General features: G+C 47.4%; 2 long non-coding RNA genes across 4 annotated transcripts in view; both read left to right on the forward strand.

Moving 5' to 3' along the window:
• LOC120619229 (uncharacterized) overlaps positions 1–7,427 on the forward strand; it is a 31,176-nt gene extending 23,749 nt beyond the window's left edge. The window contains exons 2-4 of one of the 2 annotated variants that reach the window (XR_005657419.1): positions 1,780–2,810; positions 5,051–5,216; positions 7,195–7,427. This is a non-coding gene — a long non-coding RNA (uncharacterized LOC120619229). Of the gene's footprint in view, positions 1–1,779; positions 2,811–5,050; positions 5,217–6,436; positions 7,014–7,194 lie in introns of those variants that run through there. The other variant, XR_005657418.1, reaches the window with a different exon arrangement.
• Positions 7,428–16,717: 9,290 nt separating this feature from the next.
• The window catches only part of LOC120619230 (uncharacterized), a 9,742-nt gene continuing 5,999 nt past the window's right edge, over positions 16,718–20,460 (forward strand). Inside the window, exons 1-3 of one of the 2 annotated variants that reach the window (XR_005657421.1) lie at positions 16,718–17,016; positions 18,198–18,337; positions 19,579–19,653. This is a non-coding gene — a long non-coding RNA (uncharacterized LOC120619230). Of the gene's footprint in view, positions 17,017–18,197; positions 18,338–19,578; positions 19,654–20,460 lie in introns of those variants that run through there. The other variant, XR_005657420.1, reaches the window with a different exon arrangement.

The following is a 20,460-nucleotide window of genomic DNA, read 5'->3' on the forward strand; positions in this document are numbered from 1 at the left end:
CTGGGTCACCCCGCTGCGTGTCCGTCACCTCTGGGTCACCCTGCTGCGCGTCCGTCACCTCGAGTGGATCTTCCTGAGAGGAGCGGCTTTGCTTTTCGTTTGCGTTCATCTGGAATCGGCTCATAAAACTGGATGTTCGTTACATCGTTACAGTAATTACCGCACCAGGAGTGGCCCGGGGAACAGACGCAGGGGGCGGCCAGCAGGAGCAGGTGTCGGGAGGGCTCCCCGGCTCCGGCCCCGCCCGCCCTGGGCCTCGCTGTGGTTTGCACTCACCGAGGGGACAGAGGCCATCGGCGACTTCTGTGCACGGGGAGGCAGACGCCGTTACGAGACACTTGCTCGAATCTCGTGCCGGCAGCATTTATTGACCACCTCCTGCACGCGCTCCCGAGAGAGGCCCAGTCTTGAGTTATAGGAGAAAGTCGAGTCGGTCGGAAGGAGGTGGCTGGGAGGGGTCAGGCGGGGGTGCTTGGGGGAGATGGTTCTTCCTCCTGGGGCAGAAAGATGCCAAGTCTCCTAAAAGCTCGGAGAGACGCGACGTCGCCGTGATTTTGGACGAGGTCCTGAATCAGATGCTCGTCGGCAGAAGCTTCCGTTTTGCCCAGCACACGGCGATCCCTCCCGAAGCAGATCCGTCACTGGGCGAGGCTTTTTTTCCCCTCATCCTAATCAGTTTTCACAAACGATATAATATGAACGTGCATGTCGTTCAAGTCATCTTAGAGGACATTACGCATCCGAACATTCACTGAGAACAGAGAAGACGTATTCTGCGAAATCCAAAAGATGTTCGGCACCTTCTCCCGCCGCGGCAGCCACGTGCATGGATGAGTCACGTTGGGACTGATCGGCGCGAGGGCGAATTCAAACACTCAGCAACGACCAGGTTAAATCCTGGTCTGACGGAGCTGTCAGACTCCGTCAGACCAGGATTTAATTCCGATCAGAATCCAGCAGCAGCGCCAGCTTCTAAATGGCGTCGAGGTTCAGGAGGACAGAGGCCTCGCCCGGTGACCGTCGCCGCTAACACGGGGTCGTCAAGCTCTTTCTACACGCGTGTAACTCACAGTGAATGTTCCAGCGGCAGGAACTTTTCGCCATGTTTTCTTTAAGGTCGCACACATCACTTCTCTCCCTTGATTTAACGGAAGTTTTTCTGCCACCTAGAAATTCAACCAAATAATACACTTTTCTGTAGTTTGAGAGGTATAAATCATTTTTGGTGTCCGTTTTAACGGAATGCTAACGTCGATGATTTCTATGCGTCACTATGCAAGAAACATGATTTAACAATACTATTACTTATTATCGTATTAAATGGTGTCATTATTATTTATTATTCTTTTCATTGATAAATTGAGCATGCGGTTATCCATTTTTATCAAAATCCCAAAGAGTAGAAGGGATTTTGTTTTTCAGTTGAGGAAGAGAAATGGGCATATTACTCATAGCAACTTTGTAAAAAAAGGAAGTGTAGGAATCACAGTCTGTATCTTTAGGCCTCTGCCCTTTGACTCTCTTTTAGAAATACTTTCTTATTTCTTTTCTCTTAGTGCAAAATGCAAACCAAAAGTTACTGAAAAATGAAAAAAAACCTTAAAAACAAAGTCTGGAAAAGCTCTAGTGGTTGGATATTAAAAGAACACAGCAAAACGTCTCGGATTTATGTCTGTACTTAACTCGAAAAAGAATTTAACGTTGGACGTTTTGAATAGCTATAATTATAAATTCGGCCAGCGTTCAGCGTACATATCTTTTAATTTCTCCTTTTCTCAGTTTCGTTTCTACTCAGACTTCCTCTTCTGATACGTGCCGTCATCACCTCTGCACAGTTCAGCGAATCATGTGCTCCTTCCTCTTCGCCCATGTTGCTTAAGCCCTTGAATCTGAGCAGCCGTGACACGCGGGTCGATTCCCGGGGTCCTGGAGGCCTGGAGCTTCCAGGTCACTTCAAAACTGTAAACTTCCATCTTAAAGGAAAACAAAAGTCCAGACGCGCCTACGGGGCGCGATCCCATCACGCTTCGTGCGTTCGCCGGGGCCGAGCGGTAAATGTGTAAAACCCCTGTCACTGGATGGTGGGGGGCGGGGGGGTCCCCGTTCCTCTCATCCTATGAGTTTCTCCCCTCTCTCCCCGGGCTGGTTCGCCACACCGTTCACTTCTCTTCGGCACCAGAAACCGTCACCCGCGCCTGTATCCAGGCTCATTCCTCCACCTGGAAAAATTCTCTCTTATTTGCCTAGAAAATAAATCATTCAACCCCTCCCCACCCCTTCGCATGTGTACTTTAAAGGATGGAACTTTCCAGATCCTCCCAGACCTGACCGACCTCTTCTCCGTCGATACCCTTCCAGGACTTTATGTGTGCCTCGGCCGAGTGTTACCTGCCCGAGCGTCACCCGCCTGAGTGTCACCTGGCCCCCACACCCGTGGTTGTGCTTGGAGCAGTGCTTTGCACACGGTGGGCATTCAGACACGTACACGAAAATTACGCCGACACTTTCTTCCAGATGAAGTACACGGCGCCTTGCCCGACACCTCCTCGTGCGTCGCCTGAGTCGAGTCTCACGATGACACCACGGAGTAGGTGTGACAGGCATCCATCCGCCCGCTTCGAAGATGAAGAAGCTGAGATGCAGAGAACACGGGTCACGTGTTCGGGTCGTTTGGCTCTTGAGAAGCCAAATCGGGACGAGGACGTCACGCAGACCTTCGTGTGCGTCCCGCCGGGAACTCCGTCCCGCCGTGGAGATATTTAGAAGCAGATCACTGAGGGGTTCGCATGGAAAAGAACGAGCATCTGTAGGTAAGTCGGATGATTGACGTGTGGCAGGAGAAGGGACAACTGGCGGCGGTCAGTGTGTCCAGACCGTTTTGTAGACGCCTGTCACCAACAGCCACCGGAGTTCTCTGCTCCTGCCCGCGTGCCACCCCACGAGACAACGCAGCAGGTGAGCCTGAGATGGGGTCTGAAAACGTGGCGCCTCTGAGGAGGTTCCTCGGGGTGGAATAAGTGGGACCCCGCGGGGCTGGAACACCGGTTGGGGCAGTGACGAGGCTGGGACCCCCGTGTCCGGGGGCGGGATAGAAGTTGCTCCTGGGGGACCGAGGACATCACAAGACTGGGGGGAAGATGGTGTTTCCCAGCCGTCTCACAGTGAACCGAGACGGCTTTGCATGCCGGCCGCCCGTGACCGCCCCCACCAGGAGGCCATGGTGAGGGTTCCTTATTCTCCCCACCCCGCCCCCACCACCCTCCTGTGAGGTTTTTTTGTGTGTGTTTTGGCTTTTGTTCTTTAATCTTCTAGGACTGCTGCAAATGTTCCTTTCACCCGCTTCTTCCTTCGTGGGCATGTGAGGGAGGGGAAGAAGGGACACCCTTGGAGCTACCCATTGGTGACCCTGGAGAATGTTCCAGAAACCTCCATAAAAGGGAGGTGAGGTGCCAATGAGCACATGCCAAGAGCCAGACCTAGAGAAAGAATGGCCCCTGCAGCCTTCTCCCCGGGGCGAGTCCTGTCCCCATGCACACTGTCCGGGCTCCGAGGATGTCATCTCCCCTTGGCCAAAGAAGCACCTGGCCACAGCGGATGTGGCGCATTAGCACAGAAGCGTGTGCAAGGGCGTTAGAAGTACTCGAAGCCACAGGAGCTGGGCTCGTCAGAGAAGGAAGGGCTGGTTGGAGGGCGGGTGGGGGCCGGGGGTGAGCAGTGAAGAGGGGGCCAGGAGGGGCCCTGATGTCACAGGGTGGAGCCTGGGCACGTGGGCAGCCGGGGGACGGCCGGGAGTATCTGCATAAGATGGGTTACAAGTCTCCTCCAAGGCAGGTGGCACTGCCAGCTTGCGCTGTGCTCCCCCCGAAGTCAAAGCAGGTGTGAAATACTTGCATCGTTATGTAGAACCCACATATATTTATGTGAATTAAATCCATTCGCCCGATCTGAAACATTGGTCCGTGGAAGCCTGCCACTGATCTATGCCAAGCCTCCAAAAAATAATAATAATCATCAAAAGCGTCTGGATTCTAGAGCTGTTTGTGCCAAAGGGTACCCACTGGCTACTTGCCGTACCTGCCCGCTGAGGTCTTGAACTTGACCGGCGAGTCCAACATGAGATGTACGATGAGTGTAATTACACACTGCATTTCGAACAGTATGCGTAAAAGAACCTTCAAAATATAGTATTAATTATTTTTATCAATTGCACGTTGAGGTAATGTTTCGGATGCACGAGATGAAATAAACGTAGAAGGATTCATTTCATCCAATTCTCTTTGCTTTGTTTAATGTGACAACTAGAAAGTTCAAAATTACATACGTGGCTCATATTACCTTTGAGCTGGTCGGTGCTGCTTTTGAGCCTAATTCTGTCATGTATCTGCTATGCATCCTTGAGGGAGTTACTTAACTTCTCTGTTCCTCTGATTTTTCAACTAGTAAGAAATCGAGTTGTGAGGATAAAATAATTTGATATATGGAAAGCACTTAGAAAAACATCTGGACTACAGAACGTTTAGCTACTAGTATCTATATTTCTCTTTATCCATTTATCTAGTCTATTATCTATGTATCTGTCAGCCGCAACAAATCCAATGTGTTTTTCTATGCCCGGCACCAAAGTGACAAACAAAAGCATCAACTATTACAAAGACTTTTATCATTGTTTTTTTCTTTTTTTTAATTTTTAGTAGGAGTTTCAGCGAAGTACAGTTATAAATCAGAGATGAATCTTAAAAGAGATGTTTCTATATTTCCACCCAACTGTTGCAACGGTGACAGCACCTGAAATATTTTGCTGAGAGTCAGAATGGTTATTCAATTATTTTTCAAAATAGTTTCCCGACCTTTAAAAACCATGAACTCCTATAAAGCATTCTTGTTTTTTTGACAGCACACAATGCCTTGTCCATCAGGTAGGGCAGGTATTTTTAGTGTAAACAGACAATTGTTTTTGGTTGTTTACTGTAAATAAGAAGTATTTACACTGGAATTAGTGAGTCATTTAACTGGAACCTGCAGCTTATTTGTGTGTGTTTGCTTTTGCTAGTTTCTTCTCCTGAACTATTAATTTGCTTAAAAGTGAACCGAAAACCTATACCACGTGGACATTTCCGAAAACTGGAGAAGTTCAGAAGTTGGAGGAGTGTGATTTAAGAGAAACGGGAACAGCATCGAGCTTGGTGTGATTTAAGGGACTTGGAGGGACATCGAAGGTACGTACGTTCGTTATTCGAGAATTGCTTGTGCAAAGAGAACTCTGCCCACGTGACCCTGGATGGGTAAACGAGAGTAGCCTAGCAGGACACGGGCTCTCATATGATCCCATCAGTGTCCCGATGCCTTTAAGGGGACCGATTCTAACTTTGGGCTCCGTAACTTAAAAGGAATGTGACGCATAGAGAGAGAACTGCGAGAGACGCTCAAGAGATGAGAAACCGAAATGCCTGAGAACAGAGAATTTTCACAGTTTTTAATTCTTAACACACGCAGAGTTTTCGTTTGCTCGTTCGTTTGTTTGTTTATCTGGAAAAGAGCTAGACTAATGTTTCCCACAGCTGGAAATGACAAATGAGACTAGGGCAGCGTGACGCCGGACAGACGCCTGGATGGACCTCAGTTCGCGATCAGCCCCGCCGAGCGCTGTCAGCCCGTGCTGCCTGAGTTCGTGTCGTGGGTCTGACGTTTTCGGAGGAGCGGGGAGATAGCCCCTTTCTGCATGCCCGCAGCGCCCTGGGCTCCCCCAGAATGGCGCGCAGCCCTCTGGGTGATGGTTTCCACTTGCGTGTGTGTCTCTCCCGATCACCAAGGACTGGGGCCCAAGGCTTCTCTGTCTGTCCCGCCCCAGAACCTGGCAGTGTCCTTGGCACACAGCAGTAGTCACTTAATAAATATGCATTGCCCGAAGGCGTGACTAAACATAGGAAAGTTTAATTTTCTTAAAAGGATATTTTAGAATAATCTGAGGTCATTCTTTTGCTGCCATTAGGGCCGTTATCAGATAGTTTCTTAATAATCCTTGATTTTAATCCGAGATGGGATGACAGCGCATGGCTGAAGGAGTTCAGAATCAGACAGTTCTGTTTCCAGCCTGGACGGGTTGAGGGACCTTTCCGAAGCTCATCTTCTTATCTTAAAAATGGGGAGACTGATGCCTCGTGCCCTGTAGGGTGATTGTGAGCTTGTAAGTTCAACACAACGATGCACAAAAAGTAGTTAAGCTAACTGTCTATCACAGTGTAAACAGTATACCCACCCACCCACCCATGCACCCATCCATCCATCCATCCATCCATCCAATAAGTATCTATCAGTACACGATAGGTCCTATTCTAGATGTTAAGGACAGGCCAGGGTGCAGGGTCATTGTCATGTTATAAGATGTAAAGTCTTTAGATAAATCACTTGTCCATGATGCTTCATCTCCCATAACTAGGAGGCCACGTCCTAGGGCTGCTGTCGTGGGCCGGCTGTCGTGAACCAGTACCTTCCTATCTAGCGAGAAGGTTGGAAACGCAGGTGACCCTGTCGGCCAGTCTGACGTCCAAGGACTCCCGAGAGCAGAGTGGCCTGGAGGTCAGCTTGGGCATTCGGCTCCTTGCTTTAGCCGTCCCGTGTCATTCCTCGGCTTCCTGAAAGTCCAGCTGGCTCCGAGAGTGTCTAGAACTTCTGCTTAGGGTGACAGCGTGTGGCAGAGAAACGCTCGGGAAACTTGCCCCAGGTTTTTCTTCAACCCGAGGCCGCTTTTCAGACTGGAGGCGTGTCCAGGGCCGCTGACGCTTTCAGGGAAGGACAGCAGACGTCTCCCGTGACACAGCACAGGTGGCTTCGCTCTCACAGACCCAGAGCCTTTGCAGCTGCTGGGTCTGCCGCCAGGATGGACCTTCACGTCTTTGTACCTTCTGGGTGTTTCTCCTGGGTAGGGGTGAGGAGATAAGCTGGAGCACAGGGTGCCCTCTGGCACTCGATCTGGAAAAACCAGTGCGTCCTCTTTCAAGAACAGGTCTTGCTGGAAATCAGGGCACCCTCTCCGTCCGCAGGTCAGCGAAAGTGGCCGGTCAGGCGAGGGCGTCACACTCTTTGCCTCTTTTTCTGCCTCTCCTCGATTTCTTGATTTCTTATCCGTACGAGTCTATCTGAAGGGCTGTTTCTGAGAGTATTTTCTCTGGCAGAGGTTTTACTCTCTTAATTTAGGGAGAAGAAGAATTGTGCAGAGATGGTCACAGAAGAGCTAAGGGTTCGTTGAAGAGACACCATCAAAGGCAGATTCTGATTTTTCAGCTCGATCCGAACATTTTAAGTTTGATAACTTTTAAAGAGTTCATGGTTTTACTGGCTGTACCATCCAAGGTTTCAGGGTGCCAGAAGGTCGACATTTAACAGATGATTTTTTTCGGTGTCTCCTTCAAGGAATTCGACGAGTTTTCCTTCCCTTTCTCTCCCTTCCTCCTTTCCTCCCTACCTCTGTCTGTCTGTCTGTCTGTCTCTCTCTGTCTTTTTCTACGTCTCTCTCTTTCTCCTTCCTCTCCACCCTATATATATAATATATATGAATAATATATATAATAATATATATAAAATTTATGTACATATAGAAATAAAATGTGGTGTGTTTTTTTTCCTCCTGGGGTTCAGTGCCAGGCTGGAAGTGATTCTTGGAATCTCAGCTGAGCTGAGGTCCTTCCTTATTCAAGAAAATCGTCAGGTCGATTCTAAGACCAGTGGGTGTCTGGCTTTGCCCTCAAGTTGGCCTGAGATGATTCCCAAGACACTGTGATGTGACGGGAACGCTGGGCCACCCCGTGACAACTCGCCCCTGCACTCTTAGGCAGGACAACATATCTCTCAAGGATTTTTGGTCTTGGGGTTTGCTCCTTTGAACCTCGGTTAAAGAGACGTGACCATGACAGCTGACCTCTGACCTGAAAAGGTAGCCGCTCGCAAGTGGAAGGCGCAGGTGGAAGATCGTAACCTACTGCGCGTTATTGCCGGTCACTGTGCGGGGGACTCTGTGGACATTACAACCTTAAAACGTTAAACAATTTCTGTATTAGGTGATAATAACCCCCCTTATTAGTTAAGGAAATTAGGGTTCCAATAAGCCAAGTAAGTTCCTAAAGGTCATGCAGGTGAACGATGGCGCTCAAGGAATCTGAACACAGGTCTGTCTGATTCGAGGTCAGGGTCAACCCCATTTATGCCAACGGCCCCCGCTATAGGATGCCCTCTGCGCACTGCCGTGGACTCCTGTATGGTCGCAAGTCCTTTTTGAACTACGTGGACTGCGTTTTCCAGAACGAATAATGCGAGTCACCCCCGAATCAAAGCTAAAGCGTTTAGCAAATGCAAAGTTTGTGGCACCAGTCAAGGTGACCCTGGGCAGCTGAGTCTAAGACACACCTGAGGTGACGCCGGGACCCGCGGCTGAGACAGGGCAATGCTGCCTCCCCAGGGCCCCGTGCGGTGCGAAGGTGACAACGTCGCTCGTGGACGAGGCAGAACGAAGCCGCCGGAAGGGCCTGGGGCTCGGCTGGGACTGGCGGAGGGACAGAGTGGACGAAAAGAGTTTATGAAGAAGACGGAGCAGGCTGTGCCTACTTTGTGCCTGTTGCTGCTTCCGTTGGCTGAATTTAAAATCTTTTTTTCTTTTACGTAGCTCATCTCAGGTGTCGCGTCGAGGTGGATGCAGAACCCGACTTGCAGGTAACAGGAGCCACCGGACAGTGTCAGGGGACGGGCCTGGATTCCCTGAGGACGCGCTTTCAGGAGGGGCTTCCGGTTGCCTGGACGGGGGCGTCGATGCCCCGCTCAGAGGAACGTCGCTGGACCTGGCCACAGGGTCACGCGGGGTCCTTAGGCCGCAGCGCAGTCCCGGGACTGGACTGAGGATCTATTTATCTCTGCTCTGTGTTTTACTGGAAGCGAAGATGAGAGCCGAGAGATGGAGGCGAGAAGGAAGCAGGAAATGGCCGAGAGAGAATTTTCTCGACTTCAATTAGCCTCTGTGATACGCCAAAGCCCACCGTGTGACAGCAAAGTCAGTGGTGTCCGCAGCCACGCAGCGATGGTCAGGGCACGCTGGGCACGGCCGCTGTGCCCTTGACATTCGGGGCATCCAGTCATGTCAAGAAAGGGGAAGTGAGTGTGCGTGTGAGGTTCGCTCCGTGTCGCTGAGTTGCGATGGGTGTTTCCGGGCGAGGGAGGGAGGCTGGGTGTGGGGCGGAGAGGAGAAGCAGCTCAGCGAATGTGTCACATCCGTCCCCTTCCGGATCGCCCGCGGTGCCCCCGCCGTGTGCTGTGTGTCACTCTCCGTTCCTCTGTGCCTGGGAGTGATTGTCCTTTATTACCTGTTTGGTTTTGCGCTCATATTTCTGGGCTCCCCCATCTGTTTTGAATTTTCTCTCAATTACAAAAGCAATCTATAGTCCGTGAAGAAAATTTGGAAAATACAGAAGACGGGGGGAAATAAAATAAAACCGGCTCATAACTCTGTCACCCCGCAGTAACCACGATTAGCATTTTTTCGTGCGCCCTCCCAAGCACTGAGTGCCATCCGGCTGGGGGACCCGCGTTACGTATCACGTTGGAACTGCTTTTCCCTCGACGTCTCGATCCGTTTTCCAGCCTCGTACGTTCCGCGTGGCACGCGGGGAGGTCTCCAGCCTGGTGCAGGGCCTCCCGGCCTCCCACGGGCTTCATTCGTCACGTCGCTGGAGAGGACACGCATCTGGCCCGACTCCCCACACGTGCTCCCCAGCCCCACGGTCCCCTTGGGGCCCCCGCTGTGGCTTATTCCTCCGTCATCAGGCCTTCCTTCCAGGGTCACTAAACTCCGAGACGACATCCATCGCTGGAGTGGCGGAGTCGCCCGCCTCGCCTCCAGCCTGCCGGCCCCTCGCAGAGAAGCACCGGGCCCAGTGCGGTTTCGACAGCTCGTTAGGGCTCGATCCACGTCGGCTAAATGAAGGAATACAGGATGAAAACAAGATTGTTTTTCCTTCTCCAGTTCGCGAAGAGCTTTCGCCTGCATTGCCATATTTAATTCTTTCAAAGACAATCTCTTGGTCATTTTACGCCTTTTGGACATTTTACACCTGTTTTGAGCAGCGCCTGGCCGTATTCCCACTGGGAGGGGGGACAACCAGCAGCTCAATGCTCTCCCCAGTCTCCCATGCTCCCCACAGTGCCTGCCACAGCCGCTCTAGATGCAAAGCCGCTGCCATCCTGGATGGCACACGTCCTGTGGAAGCACGACGTTTCTATTAAGTGTTAATCTTAAAATTATCTTAAACTGTGTGCAAATGCAGTGTATCACCCCGTTACGTGTCTGGCTCAATGTTGTCTTTTAGAATAACTTGAGCATCAGTTTCCTTTAAACTATTTCACGGCCCCTCCTCTCCCTCCCGTGGAGCTGCTACTCCAGGGAACCCCCACTGTCCACGCCCAGACGCCCAGACGCCCAGACCCCCGCGCACCCCCGCACCCGTCTCCAGGCTTGTACAAGGCCAGTCTGGGGCTGAGGGGCTGGGCCTTCCATGGTCATAGCTGAGAGTGGGACTCAACTGTCTTGCTCTTTGTAAATCAGTAAATAAAACGAGAAGCACAAACTCAACAAAGCAACAAATGTTCCCACAGCGGATCTGCAGGGCGGTGTCCTAGTTCAAGGTTATTGGAGCCTCGGAGCATCTGTGAAATTATCCTACAGCCTGGATGGAAAGAAACTTTTCTCTACTCTCCCAGCATATAACCACAATACCCCCGGGAATAACTAACGTGTGTCCTGTGGAACACTGTGACATTTATTACCCATGTTTGGGGGACATAATGTTCTCTAGAGAGAAAAAAATAATCAATGCTTATATGTCCAAAATGAAAACAAGTAACTGGAGAAGACAAAAGTTCATGTTACCTGACTCCTCAATACACCTGCTCAAACTTTCGGTGGCCTGAGTCATTCATTATAAGAGGGTAAGAAATGCAATATGAGAACCGTCGATGCGTATTTTGATCGCGTTACTGAGGCTTTCCATGTTACATAGCATGGAAAGACAGGAAATCTTCTATTATTTATGGCAAGTGATATATGGGTGAATAGATTTCCCCCAAATCTGGCTTTCTGCTTCATAAACTTATCTCCGAATGCAATAGTCGCACGTAAACGTTCTATTGCTTTTCATAATGGCCTTTCTGATAAATAGTTTTTTCTATGACCAAAAATATCTAAATAGCCTGTTTTGATTTATTCGCCGAAACATTGCTGTAAAATAGTAAGAGCACCGCATTCTCGCGAGGACATAAAATATGGACGTGTGGCAAGAACGTGACTTTAAGGGCTGAGTTCAGAAATGACGCACGTGAGTTCCTGTTGATATATATATATATTAGTTTTAATCATCTTTTGTTTTTTTTCAATTTTGGTAGCTAAAAACTGACCCCTCTCTACCAGAGACACTGCACCCACTGCAAAATGACCAGGGTGTACTGAATTCCAAAACTGGGGACCACAGTAAAAACTGAAACCAGTGAAAAATTAATATGATGAGTCTCTGAGTGTACATGCCTGTCTGGAATAAGTATCTGTAGTAATAACCTTTTTTAAAATTCTCAGTATTAGTTATTTTTACCTTTAAAAAAATGTGTCAACATGGGTTTATCACTTTTATAAGTCTTTTTGGAGAAACAACGTTTGGATTTGTTAATTTGTTCTGTAATACATTTCCCCTTCATTGCTTTCTGTTTTTACATTTATTATTGCCTTTCTTTTACTTTTTGGGGGGTTTCATGTGCTCTTTTTTTCAAGTGTCTTTAAATGAACACTTAGACCAATGAAAGCCCTTTGTTGGTTTTCAGCCTTTCTGCTAATATACTCATCACGGCTATAAATTTTCCTCTAAGCATGGCTTTAGCTACTTCCCAGTGTTTTGATATTTTACTTCTAACTGATATCATCTACATTTTATTTAATTATCTGGCCCATGGGTTATTTAGAAATACATCATCTGATTCCTAAATATTTAGGTATTTTGTCATCTTTTTGCTATCGATTTCTAGTTTCGCACTGTAATTAAACAACATACTTTGTCTATTTAAATCCTTTGCTGTTTGTCCAGCTTTTCTACTTGGTCCCTGAGGGATGTTTGACCTGCAATCACCTCCGTCTCCTACAGAAGCAAAATCATCATTGTGTTTTACCTGTTTTTTCTTGATTACTAGTCTAATTTTTCATCTGAGGAAATATTTGTCTTCTATTCAGCAATTTTAAATTTTCCACAGCCTGACTTAACATTTTTTTCTTTATAATTTGTATCTTTTATCTCATTTTCAGAAAATTAATCCCTATCTTGACATCCTAAAAACATTCTGACACATTTCATTTTTTCAAGTTTCTATGATGGTGAAAAGAACATACTGACCAAGTAAGATACGAAGACAACATACATAAACCAGGACTGGGCTAAGCAAACAGATAAATACCATCACCCTACCCAAGACCTCCCTTTTAAACAACTCTTCCTTTATCTCATCTGTCCAAATTGAATCAGTACCTCCGAAGCACAATAGCTAACATTTAATACTGGTTATGTGTTAGGAACTATGCTAAATGCTTTCCAGACACATTTTATTTAATTCTCACACCGACCCCGTGAGGTAGGTATTGTGGTCATCCCTGGTTTACAAATGAGAAAATGTCCTGCTTAAAGGAAGGCGTCCAGGAAGCCGCAGAGGCCGTACCTGAATGCAGACAGCCTGTTCCCGACTCTGGCACTCGGTCGCTATGGAACGCCAGGGCCATTATTGGCGCACAAGGAACTGCAGTAATTGGTCTCCTTGCCTTCGGGATTTCTCTCGTTCTGCTTTTCTTCTTTCATCCAGCTCTCCTCGTTCCTACTCCTTTGCTTCGGATGTGGATTCTGAGTTTACGCTCAGGCTCTTTGAGTTGACAGCTCTATTTTAATGACCTGCCCGGCTTTGATTTAGTGCAGAGTTTTCATTGCTGCCTACTCCACTTGGCTGCAGCTCCCCACTCCTGGGCTTTCGTTTCATCCAGTGCTCAGGGCTGAGTCGATTGTTTGCCTAACGGGATATTCAATGAGAAATGTGCTATCCAATTCCTGAAATTCTGAAAACAACTTGTGACACATCCAATACCTCCTCTAAATACCATGTATTCATTTCTCCATTCATTTAATCAATGCGCCGCCGTCAGCTTCTCTCTCGGCTTCCTCTTCTCTGTCATATTCTTTTGAATTTGACATTTGTCGGTGTTGAGCTGGTCTGTTCTAAGTGTTGGGCCTGCGAAGATGAATAGGGTGTGTGTGTGCCTTGCCTTGTGGAGCTCACATTCCAACCGAGAAGACAGCATTTTCGACATCTGGATGATAATCATTGAGAAAGCATTGCGCAAAATGGTCTGAATTCATCATGGATGTTTTCAGAAACGAGGAGGCAGCAGATAAGCTGAGCCTCCAAAGGCAAGCTTTTCAGGTGGGTGGGGTGCTGGGGACCAGGGCTTAGATCCTAACGCTGTGTCTCTAGATATCCCTGTAAAGCTGAGGAGAATCAAGAGGAGGGAAAGGCCTTGGATGATCCTGGGAGAAGGGTTCGCAACCTCAGAAAGAGCTCAGAAATAGGGTATTTATTATGTTAAATTGCTTCATCTGGGCCTTTCCTTTCTTAACTTATTTCCTCCTTTCTTTCTCATATTTCTCAGAGCGGTTTTGGTAACCACAAAGCTGGTGACAATCTATCAGTAACTCGTGTTTCAAACACAGTGTGCTGCAGAGGTATGTAGCCAAGTGAAACCCTAAGAACCCACAAGGTCCCCACAAAGACCTGAGGGCACTGAGGCCCAGGGTCCACTTTATTCTAATAACCTGCTGTCACTGTGTAGTAATGTTTACGTGTCAATTTCTGGGGACTTTTCTTGCAAAGTTACTAAAACATTCACGAGAGTCACTATTTAGAAAACTCAGTTACTTTAGCCAGGTTGGAAAAAATCAGCAGACATGATATTTTTGTATGTATATATCATTTCTACTGCATACCTTGTACCTAGAAAAATGGCGTCCGACAATAAATTGAGACCCCTAAAATATTTTCCTTAATTATACTTAGTTTGCCTGTAAAATATGGCTTTGTCAAGATACTAAGAATGTTTTTTCATTCATCATAAAATTGTGACTCTATATATGTCCTAAGTTTAGGAAGACTTTTAACTTTATGTCATTGAGACCGAGCTGCCGATACAAAAAAAAAAGTCACATTTATGTATATTACTGACCTCTAAGTTTATCTGGTTTCTAGTCCAATTATTTCTACTCAGCTCTTCAAGAATTCGTAGCACCTTTAAGGAACTAAGTTATCCGTTTTTTGCTCCAGCTAATATTTTCTGAATTTGTGGGTTAACTCTTTATTCCCAAATACAAAATGAACTGATTCATTTTCAAAATCCAATTACTTTATAAATGCATTGATTTTTTTTAAAAGGTAAATTAACAAAAAAGAGAGAAAAAATAATAGGTAGATAGCACTCTCTTTTACTGATGTAAAAAATGACAAAACTATTTTTGAAAGAAAATAATCTAGCCATCATCTTCAAATTCAGAGCTGTAGGTGATTTTTCTGAGTAGTTCTAAAAGGAAATAGGTTTTAATCTACAGTAGAAATGATCACATTAGATATTATAGCACTGCCGAACTATGTATTATGAGAAAAAATAAAGAATTATCCATTTTCCACCAAATTTTGAAGCAAAAGCCAGGTTAAATATTGAAACTTTGTTTTCACAAAGAGGTAGAAAAACATTTTCATACACAGAAAATATAAACATGCTTCTGAGACTCGGTTGTAGTGGTCATCATATCTGGAAAATGCACGCCACGTTGATATATAGATCCAAAAGAAGAAGGAATGCATTATTAACCGTGCCTATTAAATTATGGTTCTAAATTTCATCTACCAATGAAACAAAGAATTTTTACTGAAATTTATACGGTAAATTCCTGTCATCCCTCGTCCATGGGCTATTTTTTCCCCACAATAATTGGAAGATTTGCAGTTTTATATTTTTGAAAATGAATTTCAACTCTGCAGAAATTGTATGGGAACATCTAAGTTTAGAAAATGGCACCCATAAATTTTTAAAGATGCTGTGTCCTCTGTGGCAAATCAGAGCACCAAAATTGGAAACGTTTTTAAACATTCCATTTAATAGTGCCGCAAAATGATGTATGCATTTCTCCCTCGACCCCCTTTGCTGTGACATGTCACACCTCCTGACAGAGACAGAAGACCAGGCTCAATTCTTCCATTAAATTATAGCACAATGCTTCTTTCTTATTTAAAACCAATGTTTTTACATTTTTTCTCCCTGCACCTCAGTGGACCACCTCGAATGTCTCCTGTGGTGGACACATTGCCAATTTTTATTTTTTATTTATTTTTATTCAAATTAAATCATTTTAATTAACTTATTTATTTTGTTTCTTTGTTGTTGTTTTTTATTTATTTTCTTAATTGAAGAAATGATTTAAATGTTTTTCCCCATCTATCTCCCCCCTCTCCCCTCCCTTCTGGTAACCATTAGTCCATTGTCCATGTCCGTGAGTCTCTGTTTGTTTGTCTTGGTCATTTGTTGCTTTTAGGTTTATATCCCACATATAAGTGATATCATGTGATTTTCAGCTTTTTCTGTCTGGCTTATTTCGCTGAGCATGATTATCTCGAGGCCCATCCATGTTGTCGCAAATGGCAGTATCTCACATCTTCCTATGGCTGAGTCATATTCCATCGTGTATATGGACCACAGCTTCTTTAGCCAGTCATCTATCGTAGGACACTTCGGTTGCTTCCGTGTCCTGGCCACTGTGAATAGTGCCACTATGAACATTCGTGTGCAAATCTCTTTTCGGATATGGGTTTTCAAGTCTTTGTGGTAAATAGCCAGTAGAGGGATTGCTGGATCATATGGAAGATCAATTCTTAGTTTTTTGAGGACCCTCCATACTGTTTTCCATAGCGGCTGTGCCAATTTGCAGTCCCGCCAGCAGTGGATGAGGGTTCCTATTTCTCCACAACCTCTCCAACACTTGTTATTACTTGTCACATTCCCATTTTTTAGACCACAAGTCTGGACTACATACGGGTCATCTGGTCTGGTGAGGGGGTGCTCGTGAAAGGGATTACATTTGGGGTACAGTTCTGCTGGATTAGCAAATTTCTTTTACTGATCACCTCCTTCCCCGTCTTAAATTCCACTCTCGGTCTTAGCTGGGTTTATCAGAAATGGTGATGCCGTGGATAGACTGAGTGCTTGAAGTCACGTGCCTCAATTCCTCCTTGGTTCAAGGGGAGGGTCGTCGAATCTAGCAGCAAAAACGCCGGGCGCTCAATTAAATTAGAATTTAGCACAAATGACACATTTCAGAGTATCAACATGTCCCAAATGTTTGCAAAGACTTGGTGTCCTGTATTTTATCCGGCAACCGCAGGCAGGCGAGCACCCTGCAGGACGGCTGGCACGTGGGCGGCCAGCTTCTCCCTTCTCTGAAGAGATGGAAGAGGACAGTGACCGACGGTCGATGGAGCGTAAGGGTAGGTAACTATTAAAGTCGGGTAGGATGACGTTTTCACTTTTTCTAGCTCTTTATTAAGAAATGTGAATTATCTAACATCCTGACACGATAGGTCCTCGGAAGGTCTGTGGAATGACAGCGAATTTCCCATCTGGGTGATCTGGACCTCAGGCCTCGCCCCGAGGAAGGAGTGCCCGACCAGCGATCGGCGAGCTGACTCGGGGCACGGAACGATGGCGGCTACGCCGGGCGGACAGCACGCGGCTGGTCACAGAGGCTTCTCTGCCGACCGCAGCATTTACTCCAAGCTTTCCAGAGGGTCGAGCTTTCCAAGACGTCCATGGGCCCCGAGGAAACAGGCTGCAGCACACACCTTGCTGTCCGGGATTTTGGAGCGAGCATCCATTTTCAAAGCAGCTCCCGGATAGGATGTCATTTCTGGGTGAGTTGGTGAGGACATTTGGGGCTGAGATCAGCATCGGAGCGGGTGGGCTCCACCAGGAAGATCTCCCCCCGCCCCACCAATGTGGGGGGCGTCATCCCACCCGCTGAGGGCCTGAGTGGAACAATAGGGGAGGGAGGACGGGCTTCTCATCTCCCGCCCCCACTGGGATCTGCGCCATCGTCTCCCCTGGTTCTTAGGGCTTCGCTCTGACTGAATCACACTGTCGACTGTCCCGGCCTCCAGCCGGACATCTAGGGCCTTCTCAGCCGCCGTGATGGCGTGAGTCAATTCCTCAGAGTCTCTCGCCCAACGGCCTCAGCATCACAGAGGCTTGACAGTAGAAAGTTCTGTTTCTTGCTCACCACGTGGCTGGCGGGGACCCTTCTCTCTCTGCCCTTGATAGTCACTCAGACACCAGCGATGGACCCGCCTCCAGGATCTCGTAGCAGGAAAAGGTAACTCGGTGAGCTGTATACTGTCTGGTTGAGCCACCACCCAGAAGTCACACATCACTGCCGTTTGATCGGGCCAAGCAATATAATGGTGGAACTATTCGGGCTCCAGCAGAAAACAAAACCACATCGTTAAACCAGATGGCGGGTCCCAGGGTTCACGGCCAGGTTGCCGGCCGTGGTCAGAGACACAGCTGCCAATATCTGGGCTCTAACAGCTACAGGTTTAATGATCCAAGGCCAAGGACACGGGTCAGGAAAGCGTTCTAAGTGGGGAGAACCCACGGTGAGACTTCGCTGGGATGAGTTCGGGCTTCTGCCCTGTAACAAAGCAGATGCCGGAGGCAGACAGCGAGCCTCACGGGAGAGTCCGGAGTGGGTAGGTGTTTAGCAGACGGCTCTGCTCGTCTCCCCCGTCACCCGACGTGCATCTCGACGTTAATTCCAATGGACACAGAATGTCTGGGTCTTTATCGCCCCCTCCTATTTAGGTTCAATTCCTGACCTCCAAGAACTTCTCATTAAGCAGATGCTGACGCTTCGCAGATTATTCCAGCAGATTGGAAAAACGCACACTCCCTCTGACTGTGCATTTTATTTCCACCAGAAATTGTGTATAGAAACAGTTGGAGCTGAGCATCAATTAACGGTCGCATAATAACTTGCCGCGGTTACTGTTCTCAGGGTGGAGTGACGAATATTAATTGAGAACTTTCTCTCTGATAGACATTCACATCGTGTGGTTCTCACGTCAACCCGGGACTTCGTCGAGGAAGCTGATGCGCAGAGACGCTTCACCAGCCGCTCACCACGTCCCAGGCGCTGGATCATGTCAGCGAATTCTGACAACAACCTTAGATCACCAGGTAATTATTCGCAGCCGAGGAAACAGAGGCACAAAACTCTCGTGGCCAAGAGTCACAAAGTTAAAATACGGAGGAGTGAATTTTTTGATTAAGTTTGTCTGGCCAACCCTGTTCCATTAGACCAAACTGCCTTGGCTATTGAGAAGAAATTCTAACCTAAGAATAACTAAATATATATGTAGTTTATCCCATCACATGTTATCAATTAAGATTTCCGTTAAGTTGGATTCCTACAACCATACCCGCGACGTACCTACTTACCACTTACCATCCGGCCCAAATGGCTCCTTGGATGTTCTGCCCTCTGCCAGCAAGAATTGATTCATAAGCAAAGAGCCTCTCAAGTATAGTTTCAAGGCTGCCGGCATTTATTGCTTCGTTAACAAGAAGTCCAGAGTGAGCGACTTCAGTGTTAATTCATGACAATCCCAGGCTGATCTTTGGTGATTCCGCAGGCCTCCTCGGTGCTGCTGCCCAGAGATAATGCCTTCCGCTCACACCTGACTGATCCAGGCAAGGGCCATGGCAGGGTGACAGGGTAGGGACAGCTAAGCCGCATTGTTAAGCACAGGAGGAATTACGAAATAAAATATACGTCTCATTTATTAAACGGTTCAACCCGCGCATGCATACCTACCCGTCTACAAGTAACATAAAAATTTAACGACAACGTTTTCCGTATTAGTTTCCATGTACATCTCACTAGATTATTAATGGGGACCTTAGTCAGAATCTCTCCGATAATTTTTGTTTGAAGCATTATAAAAAAAGTCACGCCGCTTGGCTCCTAAAGATGTCGGCCTGAGTAGACAAAAATGACGAACGATCTCCTGTGTTCACGTAAATATCACAGCATTATCACACGCCTGGTAAAATTACTGTAAATTCCCTATTAGTGTTTACTAGTGAGAACTGACTTATCCTGAAAGCCAACTCGTAAAGCTACAACAAAATTTTAGTCGGGCAGTTAGATTCTCTTAATACAAATCGATTTTTAAAAGCTGGCTTTAAACTATGGTGATTCATGATTTTATCTTGCAAGTATGTCGTGTAATTTCCACAGAGACATGCATACCAATATAAATATAACAAACAGTGCACACGCGTGTAGAATGTTAGATAACATTTTTTCTTTTAATTTCACGATGAGAATTCTCGAGCGCATATTTGGCGGTATGAATTTTGCCTAATTTCGGTTTACTTTGCACTGTTTTTTGTGTGTGTACATATGGCGTTTGCAGTGTGCAACATTCGTAAGCTTCCAGCTGGCAGAGCAGTTCACATCCAGGCTCACGGAAGCCCTCCGCGCTCTTGCGATCAGCCCTCACCTGTTGGGAGAGCCCAGACTCATGGATGTCCCTTTAAAACCGTCACCATGGGCAGTCAGCAGCAAAACGTGGACCCGACTCTTGCATTTCAAAGAAACAGAGATTAACACAAAACACAACAGAAGCAGCTGGTGTCTGTCCAAGGATCCAAGAATCTCATCCACACGATCTCTGGGGATCAGAAGAGTAAATCTCATAGAGTGAGCCGAATCCCTTCCACAGCCTGGAACCAGGCGAGTGAGATTAAAATACGCCCTTTCTTTGTGACGCACTTGAGCAGATGAAGCCGGTTCTGTCCTGACGGGTCCCATTCGACCTGCTCCCTTCTATTTTCAGTCGCTGGTTCGCCATTTTGTAGACGATGGAAGTCACGGTGACAAGGACAGTCCTCTCTTCGTCCTGTATTTGCAGGCAGAGTAGACACTTTCAGCCCATCCTGGGTGGTCTAAATCGTGACTCTTATTCAAATGAAGAAGTGTCCCCGTGCTGAGTTAGGAGGGGTGTGTGACTGGGCTGGGGGGCGGGGGGCGTGTGAGCTCTGCCTGTGTGGCAGGGGCAGGGCGGCGGCCTCTCCGTCCTAGGGAAGCTGCTGTCACACTAGGAGAAGGCCATCTGCTGACATGTGACAGTCAGAGCCCCGGGCGCCTCCACCTCAACTCCCGGGGGCTCTAACGTGGTAGTAAACTCAGCCCTAGGGGTGAGCTGGGGCTCAGCCAGCGGCTTCCTGCCCTGCCACCTCCCTGCTCCCGGCCACCAGCCACAGGGGGACAGCCCAGGTCCCCGCCCAGGACCGTG

The sequence above is a fragment of the Pteropus medius genome, unplaced genomic scaffold (genome assembly GCF_902729225.1).
Source record: "Pteropus medius unplaced genomic scaffold, Ma_sr-lr_union100, whole genome shotgun sequence".
Lineage (NCBI taxonomy): Eukaryota > Metazoa > Chordata > Mammalia > Chiroptera > Pteropodidae > Pteropus > Pteropus medius.